Source organism: Loxodonta africana, chromosome 2 (assembly GCF_030014295.1).
Source record: "Loxodonta africana isolate mLoxAfr1 chromosome 2, mLoxAfr1.hap2, whole genome shotgun sequence".
Classification (NCBI taxonomy): domain Eukaryota; kingdom Metazoa; phylum Chordata; class Mammalia; order Proboscidea; family Elephantidae; genus Loxodonta; species Loxodonta africana.
In genome coordinates, this window is record NC_087343.1 from 152,275,780 (window position 1) to 152,286,358 (window position 10,579).

Consider the following 10,579-nt stretch of genomic DNA (forward strand, 5'->3'; position numbering starts at 1 on the left):
AGAGCAAATCATGCTTATTATTTTATAATGTAAAGAACGTAGGGGTATATCAAGCAAAAAGTGAAAGAACTATAGGGATAACTAAGAAACCACTGATAAAAACTTGGTGGATCTGTCCAGACCTTTTTCTACCCACATTCACACACACATACACACACAGAGAATTTCATGAAAGTTTTTTTTTTTATAACTCTTATTGAGGCATAACTTGCAATAAATTGTACAAATCTTAAGTGTACAGCTCCATAAATTTTTATGTGTATCCATCATTGAGACTTTTTTAACCAATAAAAAATAGAATTATCAAACATATTTTGCTGCAATTTGCTTTTTAAAAAAACTCAACAATATTATGGTAATTATTTTACAATGGGAAATACGGATCTAAGTAATTTTTTTCATGGTAGCATAGTATTCCATAATTTGAAGTATAGTGATCTAATTAACCACTCCCTACTGATACACGGAAACCCTTGTTGTGTAGTGGTTAAGGGCTATGGCTGCTAACCAAAAGGTCGTTAGTTTGACTCCATCAGGCACTCCTTGGAAACTCTATGGGGCAGTTCTACTCTGTCCTATAAGGTCGCTATGAGTTGGAATCGACTTGACAGCAGCAAGTTTATTCATGGAAAGTTAGGTTGTGTCTAGTTTTTTGCTATTACATGTTGTTAGATTTAAAAACTTTTATTTTCAGGCGGGGCCAAGAAGGCAGAGGAGTCAGATGCTTCCGGTGACTCCTCTTACAACAAAGACCCGAAAAAACAAGTGAAATGATTATATTTATGACAAGCTAGGAGCCCTGAATATCAAAGGAAAGTTAGAAAACAGACTGAGCGGCAGGGGGGAGAAGCAGAGAGGAGTTGCCGGACCTGAATCGCCGGGAACCCTCAGGCACCATTCCTGGGAGCAAGTACTGTGGACTGGTGGTAGTGTTTGGCCGCAGATTCCTCAGGGAGAAACAGCCAGCCACACAGCCTACTCACACCTCCAGAACCGGAGAAGAATGGCCTTCTTGGCAAAAGCTAAGTATTTGCATGTATTTTATCATGACCCCAGCCCCCAAGCTGGCTTCAGTGGCTGTTGATTTCCCTGGGCCTGAGGTAGGCTCTGCTGAGTGTCCTGAGCCATTCTCCAGGCCTTGGAGAAGGAATAAATTCACAATTGGGGGAAAAGATAATCTGCCACCTCCACTAACCTGGGGAGCTTGAGACAGAAGTGGCTCCTGTCCAGGCATATACAGTCCATGGACTTTGAATACTTTTCCCTCCTGCATGGACCTGTGCGGGCCTATTTCAGGAGGATAGGCCCTTGTTGGCAGACTGCAACTGTTTCAGCTTTGTGGCGGAGAGGTGGATGTTTGATGTTTGACACCACTTTGCCTATTAAACAGGGTCCTCACCTACCCACATCTGGTGCCTAAGGACCGGTGGCTCCACTCAGGGCACCCAGCATCTGCAACAGGGGTCCAAGGATAACTGGTACCACCCAGTCCTTACAACCAAAAGCATTGGGTGCCATGGTCTGTCTGCAGAACCCACCCACCTGTGCGCTCTAGGGAACTGGGAAGCACTTTCCTCACAGACACTCAGGGGATGGTTGTCAGCCTCCTGTCTTGTTCAGAGCATGAGCCCCTGCTGCATCCAGGTACCGGTACCTACACCAAACACCCTGGCCCCTCTAAGACTGTAGGACAGATCCTATACCACACACTTGATGACCAACTACCTGGACACCTGAGCTGAATCCATACAAGAAAAGTGAATGGACTCCTAGGCTGATATACTTGATAACAGCTCTAGCCATCTGGTGACAGGACGTCAGAGCTCCAAAGGTGAAAATAATGAAGCTAGCTCACTCAAGCAACCCATCTGGGTATATCAAAACAAAACAAAGCAAGAAGCTAGGATATAGTAATCAAACATAAAATAAACTAATACAATAACTTATAGATGGCTCGGAGAAAACAGTCAATATAAAATCACATAAAGGAGCAGACCATGATCACTTCAACAGGCTCTCTAAATAAAGAACTAAGGGATCTTCTGGATGAAGGTGCATTCCTGGAATTACCAGATGCAGAATACAAAAGATTAATATACAGAATTCTTCAAGACATCAGGAACGAGATCAGGAAGGAGATTAGGCAATATGCAGAATAAGCCAAAGAACACACAGACAAAGCAGTTGAAGAAATTAAAAATGTTATTCAAGAACATAACGAAAAATTTAATAAGCTGCAGAATCCACGGAGGGACAGTAATCAGAAATTCAGAAGATTATCAATAAAATTACAGAATTAGACAACTCAATAGAAACAGGAGCAGACTTGAGCGAATGGAAGGCAGAACTGGTGAGATTCAAGACAAAGCACTTGGCACCAATGTATTTGAAGAAAAATCAGATAAAAGAATTTAAAAAAATGAAGAAACCCTAAGAATCATGTGGGACTCTATCAAGAGAAATAACCTATGGGTGATTGGAGTACCAGAACAGGGAGGGACAACAGAAAATACAGAGAGAATTGCTGAAAATTTGTTGGCAGGAAACTTCCCTGATATAGTGAAAGATGAGAAGATATCTATCCAAAATGCTCATCAAACTCCACATGAGGTAGATTTTAAAAGAAATTCACCAAGACATATTATAATCAAACTTGCCAAAACCAAAGATGAAGAGAGAATTTTAACAGCAGCTAGGGATAAATGAAAAGTCTCCTACAAAGGAGAGTCAATAAGAATAAGCTTGGACTACTCGGCAGAAACTATGCAGGCAAGAAGGCAATAGGATGACTTATAGAAAACATTGAGGGAAAAAAATTGCCAGCCAAAAATCATATATCCAGCAAAACTGTCTCTCAAATATGAAGGTAAAATTTAAAACATTTCCAGATAAACAGAAGTTTAGGGAATTTGTAAAAACCAAACCAAAACTACAAGAAATACTAAAGGGAGTTCTCCAGTTAGGAAATCAATAAAATCAGATATCAACCCAAGACTAGAACACTGGACAAACAATCAGGTGTTGACCCAGCTAGGGAAATCACAAAAATAAATTAAGAGAAAAAAAAAATGCTCAAAACAGAGAAACAGCGATGTCATTATATAAAAGAAGACAACATTATAACAATAAAGAGGAACTAAGAAATGTAGTCATAGATTTTTCATATGGAGAGGAAGACAAGGTGATATAAAGAAATAAAAGTTAGGTTTAAACTTAGAAAAATAGGGGTAAATATTAAGGTAACCACAAAGGAGACTAAAAATCCTACTCGTCAAAATAAAATACAAGAAAAATATAGAGACTCAGCAGAAACAAAATCAACAACAATGAATAAGAGGAAAAGACAATATATAAAGATAAACTACTCAGCACAAAAAATTAAGTGGGAAAAGAAACTGTCAACAACACACAAAAAAAGACGTCAAAATGACAGCACTAAACTCATAAAACTATCCATAATTATGCTGAATGTAAATGGACTAAAGGCACCAATAAAGAGACAGAGAGTGACAGAATGGATTAAAAAACACGATCCATCTATATGCTGCCTACAAGAGACACACCTCAGAGTTAGAGACACAAACAAACTAAAACTCAAAGGATGGAAAAAAATACATCAAGCAAACAACAATCAAAAAAGAGTAGGTGTGGCAATATTAATTTCTGACAAATTAGACTTTAAATCCACCACAAAGGATAAGGAAGGACACTATGCAATGACTAGACGCACAATATACCAGGAGGATATAACCATATCAAATACTTATGCACCCAATGACAGGGCTGCAAGATACATAAAACAAACTCTAACAGCATTGAAAAGTGAGATAGACAGCTTCACAATTATAGTAGGAGACTTCAACACACCACTTTTGGTGAAGGACTGGACATCCAGAAAGAAGCTCAATAAAGACACGGAAGATCTAAATGCCGCAATCAACCAATGTGACCTTATAGACATATACAGAACACTCCACCCAACCTCAGCTACGTAAGTATACTTTCTTTTCCAGCACACACGGAACGTTCTCTAGAATAGACCACATATTAGGTCATAAAGCAAGCCTTAGCAGAATCCAAAACATCAAAATATTACAAAGCATCTTCTCTGACCATAAAGCCATAAAAGTAGAAATCAATAACAGAAAAAGCAGGGAAAAGAAATCAAACACTTGGAAACTGAACAATACCCTGCTCAAAAATGACTGGGTTACAGTCCATAAGGATGGAATAAAGAAATTCATAGAATCCAATGAGAATGAAACACTTCCTATGAGAACCTTTGGGACACAGCAAAAGCAGTGCTCAGAGGTCAATTTCTATCAATAAATGCACATGTACAAAAAGAAGAAAGGGCCAAAATCAAAGAATTATCCCGACAATTCCACAAATAGAAAGAAAGCAACAAAAGAAACCCTCATGATCTTATACACGGAAAACCCTGAAGAATCCTCAAGAAAACTGCTGAAACTAATAGAAGAGTTCAGCAGAGTGTCAGGATACAAGATTAAAAATACAAAAATAAGTTGGATTCCTCTACACCAATAAAAAGTATATCGAAGAGGAAATCGCCAAATCAATATCATTTACAGTAGCCCCCAAGAAGATAAAATACTTCGGAATAAATCTTACCAGAGACTTAAAAGACCTATATAAAGAAAACTACAAGACACTACTGCAATAAACCAAAAGAGAGCTACATAAGTGGAAAAACATACCTTGCTCATGGATAGGAAGACTTAACATTATGAAAATGTCTATTCTACCAAAAGTGATCTATAGATACAACGAAATTCCAGTTCAAATTCCAATGACATTTTTTAATGAGATGGAGAAACAAATCACCAACTTCGTATAGATGGGAAAGAGGCCCCAGATAAGTAAAGCATTACTGAAAAAGAAGAACAAGGTGGGAGGCCTCACTCTACCTGGTTGTAGAACTTACTGCCACGGTAGTCAAAACAGCCTGGTACTGGTACAACAACATAGACCAATGGAACAGAATTCAGAATCGAGACGTAAATCCATCCACATATGAGCAGCTGATATTTGACAAAGACCCAGAGTCAGTTAAATGGGGAAAAGACAGTCTAACAAATGGTGCTGGCATAACTTAACTGGATATCCATCTGCAAAAAAAATGAAGCAAGACCCATACCTTACACTATGCACAAAAACTAACTCAAAATGGATCGAAGACCTAAATATAAAATCTAAAACAATAAAGATTATGGAAGAAAAAATAGGGACAACGCTAGGAGCTCTAATACATGGCATAAACAGTACACAAAACATTACTAACAATGCAGAATAGAAACTAGGTAACTGGGAGCTTCTAAAAATCAATCACCTATGCTCATCCAAAGACTTTACCAAAAGAGTAAAAAGATTACCTACAGACTGGGAAAAAGTTTTTAGCTATGACATTTCCCATTAGCGCCTGATCTCTAAAATCTACATGATACTGCAAAAACTCAACTACAAAAAGACAAATAACCCAATTAAAAAATGGACAATGGATATGAATAGGCCCTTCACTAAAGAAGACATTCAGGTAGCTAACAGGTACGTGAGAAAATGCTCACGATCATTAGCCATTAGAGAAATCCAAATCAGAACTACACTGAGATTCCATCTCACTCCAACAAGGCTGGCATTAAACCAAAAAACACAAAATAATAAATGTTGGAGAGGTTGGGGAGAGACTGGAACACTTATACACTGCTGGTGAGAATGTAAAATGGTACAACCACTTTGGAAATCGATTTGGCACTTCCTTAGAAAACTAGAATAGAACTACCATATGATCCGGCAATCCCACTCCTTGGAATATACCCTAGAGAAATAAAAGCCTTTACACAAAAAGATATATGCACACCCATGTTCGTTGCAGTGCTGTTTACAATAGCAAAAAGATGGAAGCAACCAAGGTGCCCATCAATTGATGAATGGATAAATAAATTATGGTATATTCATACAGTGGAATACTAGGCATCAATAAAGGACAATGATGAATCTGTGAAACATTTCATAACATGGAGGAATCTGGAAGGCATTATGCTGGATGAAACTAGTCAGTTGCAAAAGGACAAATATTGTATGAGACCACTATTATAAGAACTCAAAAAATAGTTTAAACAGAGAAGAAAACATGCTTTGATGGTTATGAGAGTGGGGAGGGAGGGAGGGAGACGGGTTTTCAGTAATTAGAACTATTTTAGGTGAAGGGAAAGACAACACACAATACATGAGAGGTCAGCACAGCTCAACTAAACCGATAGCAAAGAAGTTTCCTGGATAAACTGAATGCTTTAAAGGCCAGTGTAGCAGGGGCAGGGGTTTGAGGACCACGGTTTCAGGGGACATCTAAGTCAACTGGCATAATAAAAGCTATTAAGAAAAACATTCTGCATCCTACTTTGGAGAGCGGAGTCTGGGGTCTTAAACACTAGCAAGCAGCCATCTAAGATGTATCAATTGGTCTCAACCCACCTAGACCAAAGGAGAATGAAGAACACCAAAGACACAAGGTAATTATGAGCCCAAGAGACAGAAAGGGCCACATAAACCAGAGACTACCTTAGCCTGAGACCAGAAGAACTAGAACCAGAAGAACTAGATGGTGCCCGGCTACAACCAATGACTTCCCTGACAGGGAACACAACAGAGCACCCCTGAGGAAGCAGGAGAGCAGTGGCATGCAGAGTTCAAATTCTCGTAAAAAGACCAGACTTAATGGTCTGACTGAGACTAGAAGGACCCCGGAGGTCATGGTCCCCAGACCTTCTGTTTGTCCAAGACTGGAAACATTCCCAAAGCCAACTCTTCAGACAGGGATTGAACTGGACTGTGGGATAGAAAATGATACTGGTGAAGAACGAGTTTCTTGGGTCAAGTAGACACATGAGACTACGTGGGCAGCTCCTGTTTGGAGGGGAGATGAGAGGGCGAGGGGGTCAGAAGCTGGCTGAATGGACACGAAAAGAGAGAGTGGAGGGAAGGAGTGTGCTGTCTCATTAGGCGGAGAGTAACTAGGAGTGTATATCCAAAACCCACTGCCATCGAGTCAATTCTGACTCATAGAGGAGTATATAGCAAGGTGAATATAAATTTCTGTGTGAGAGACTGACTTGATTTGTAAACTTCCACTTAAAGCACAATAAAAATATGTATATATATAAACTTTAATTTTCTTTCTTGGCATAGGAGTAATAGGAGGTCTGGTGGTACAGTGGTTAAGCTCTCAGCTGCTAACCAAAAAGTTGGTGGTTCCATTCCACCAGCCACTCTGCAGGAGAGAGATGTGGCAGTCTGCTTCTGTAAAGATTGTTGTTAGGTGCCGTCAAGTAGATTCCAACTCATAGCAACCCTATGCACAACAGAACAAAACAATGCCTGGTTCTGTGCCATCCTCTCAATTGTTATACTTGAGCCCCTTGTTGCAGCCACTGTGTCAGTCCTTTTCGTCGAGGGTCTTCCTCTTCTTCACTGACCCTCTACTTTATCAAGCGTGATGTCCTTTTCTAGGGACTAGTCCCTCCTGATCATGTGTCTAAAGTACATGAGACAAAGTTTCACTGTCTTCGTTTCCAAGGAGCACTCTGGCTGTATTTCTTCCCAGACAGACTTGTTCATTCTTCTGGCAGTCCGGTGTATTCAATGTTCTTCACCAATGCCACAATTCAAAGGCATCAGTTCTTCTTTGGTCTTCTTTATTCATTGTCCAGCTTTCTCAAGCATATGAGGCAATTGAAAATATCATGGCTTGGGTCAGGCACACCTTAGTCCCCAAAGTAACATCTTTGCTTTTCAATACTTTAAAGAGGTCCTTTGCAGCAGATTTGCCCAATGCAATATGTTGTTTGATTTCTTCACCACTGCTTCCATGGGCGTTGATTGTGGATCCAAGTAAAATGAAATCCTTGACAACTTCCATTATTTTCTCCATTTATCTTGATGTTGCTTATTGGTCCAGTTGTGAGGATTTTTGTGTTTTTATGTTGAGGCATAACCCATACTGAAGGCTGTGATCTTTGATCTTCATCAGTTAGTGCTTCAAGTCCTCTTCACTTTCAGCAAGAAGGTTATGTCATCTGCATATCGAAGTTTGTTAATGAGCCTTCCTTCAATCCTGATGCAGTGTTCTTCACGTAGTCCCCTTCTTGGATTATTTGCTCAGCATACAGTTGGAATAAGTATGGTGAAAGGATACAACCCTGACACATACCTTTCCTGACTTTAAACCACACAGTATCCCTTTGTTCTGTTCAAACAACTGCCTCTTGGTCTATGTACAGGTTCTACATGAGCACAATTAAGTGCTCTGGAATTCCCACTCTTCGAAATGTTATCCATAATTTGTTTCTGACGTCAGCAATGATATCCCTCGTTCCATGTCCTCTCCTGAATCTGGTTTGAATTATTGGGAGTTCTCTGTCGATGTACTGCTACAATTGCTTTTGAATGATCTTCAGCTAAATTTTACTTGTGTGGGATATTAATGATATTGTTCGATAATTTCCACATTCTGTTGGATCATCGTTCTTTGGAATGGGAATAAATATGGATCTTTTCAGTCAGTTGGCCAGGTACCTATTTTCTAAATTTCTTGCATAGATGAGTGAGCACCTCCAGGGCTGCATCTGTTTGTTGAAACATCTCAATTTGTATTCTGTCAATTCCTGGAGCCCTGTTTTTCATCAATGCTTTCAGTGCAGCTTGGACTTTTTCAATACTGTTGGTTCTTGATCAAATGCTACCTCCCGAAATGGTTGAACGTCAACCAATTCTTTTTGGTACAATGACTGTGTATTCCTTTCATCTTCTTTTGATGCTTCCTGTGTCATTCAAGGTTTTCCCCACAGAATCCTTCAATATGGTAAGTCGAGGCTTGATTTTTTTCTTCACTTCTTTCAGCTTGAGAAATGTCTAGTGTGTTCTTCCTTTTGTTTTTCTATCTCCAGGTCTTTGCACATTTCATTATAATACTTTACTTCATCTTCTTGAGTTACCCATTGAAATCATCTGTTCAGCTCTTTCATTCCGTCATTTCTTCCATTTGTTTTAGCCGCTCTATGTTCAAGAGCAAGTTTCAAAGTCTCTTCTGACATTCATTTTGGTCTTTTCTTTCTTTCCCATCTTTTTAATTGATCTTTTGCTTTCTTCATGTATGATGTCTTTGATGTCATTCCACAACTTGTCTAGTGTTTGGTCATTAGTTTTCAACGCGTCAAATCTATTCTTGAGATAGTCTCTAAATTCAGGTGGGATATATTCAAGGATGTACTTTAGCTCACATGGACTTGTTTTAATTTTCTTCAGCTTCAAATTCAACTTCCACGTGTTTTGCAGTCGGCCCCTGGCCTTGTTCTAACTGATGATATTGACTTTTCCATTGTCTCTTTCCACAGATGTATTGGATTTGATTCCTGTGTTTTCCATCTGGTGAAATCCACATGAATAGCTGCCATTTATGTTGTTGAAAAAAGGTATTTGCAGTGAATAAGTTGTTGGTCTTGCAAAATTCTACCATGCTATCTCCAGTGTCGTTTCTATCACCAAGGCCATGTTTTCCAACTACCAACTCTTCTTTGTTTCCAACTTTTGTATTTCAATCACCAGTAATTATCAATGCATTTTGATTGCATGTTTGGTCAATTTCAGACTGCAGAAGCTGGTAAAAGTTTTTAATTTCCTCTTCTTTGGGATTAGTGATTGATGTGTAAATTTTAATAATAGTTGTAGTGACTGATCTTCCTTGTAGGCATAGGGATATTATCCTATCACTGACAGCTTCGTACTTCAAGATAGATCTTGAAATGCTCTTTTTGACAATGAATGTGACACCATTTCTCTTCAATTTGTCATTCCCAGCATAGTAGGCCATATGATTGTCTGATTGAAAAATGGTCAATACCAGTCCATTTCAGCTCCCTAATGCCTAGGATATTGATCTTTATGTATTCCATTTCATTTTGACGACTTCCAATTTTCCTAGATTCACTTTGTATATTCCATGTTCTGATTATTAATGAATGTTTGCTGATGTTTTTTCTAATGTTAAGTCATGCCACATCAGCAAAAGAAGGTCCTAAAAGCTTTATTCCATCCACATTATTAAGGTCAACTCTATTTAGAGCAGGCGGTTCTTCCCCAGTCATATTTTGAGTGCCTTCCAAACTGAGAGTCTCATCTTCCAGCACTGTATCAGACAATGATCTGGTGCTATCCATAAGGTTTTCACTGGCCAGTTTTTTCAGAAGTAGACTGCTAGGTCCTTCTTCCTAGTCTGTCTTAGTCTGGAAGCTCTGCTGAAACCTGTCTACCCTGGGAGACCCTGCTGGTATTTGAAATATCAGTGGCATAACTTCCAGCATCACAGCAACACAGAAGCCACCACAGTATGATAAACTGACAGACACATGGTGGCCATAAAGATTACAGCAATGGAAACCCTATGGGGCAGTTCTACTCTGTCTTACAGGGTTCTTGTGAGTGGGAATCAACTCAATGGCAACAGGGATAGGAGTATCACATGCTAAATGAATGCCTTAAAAAGCAAAAGACCTTCATAAACCCA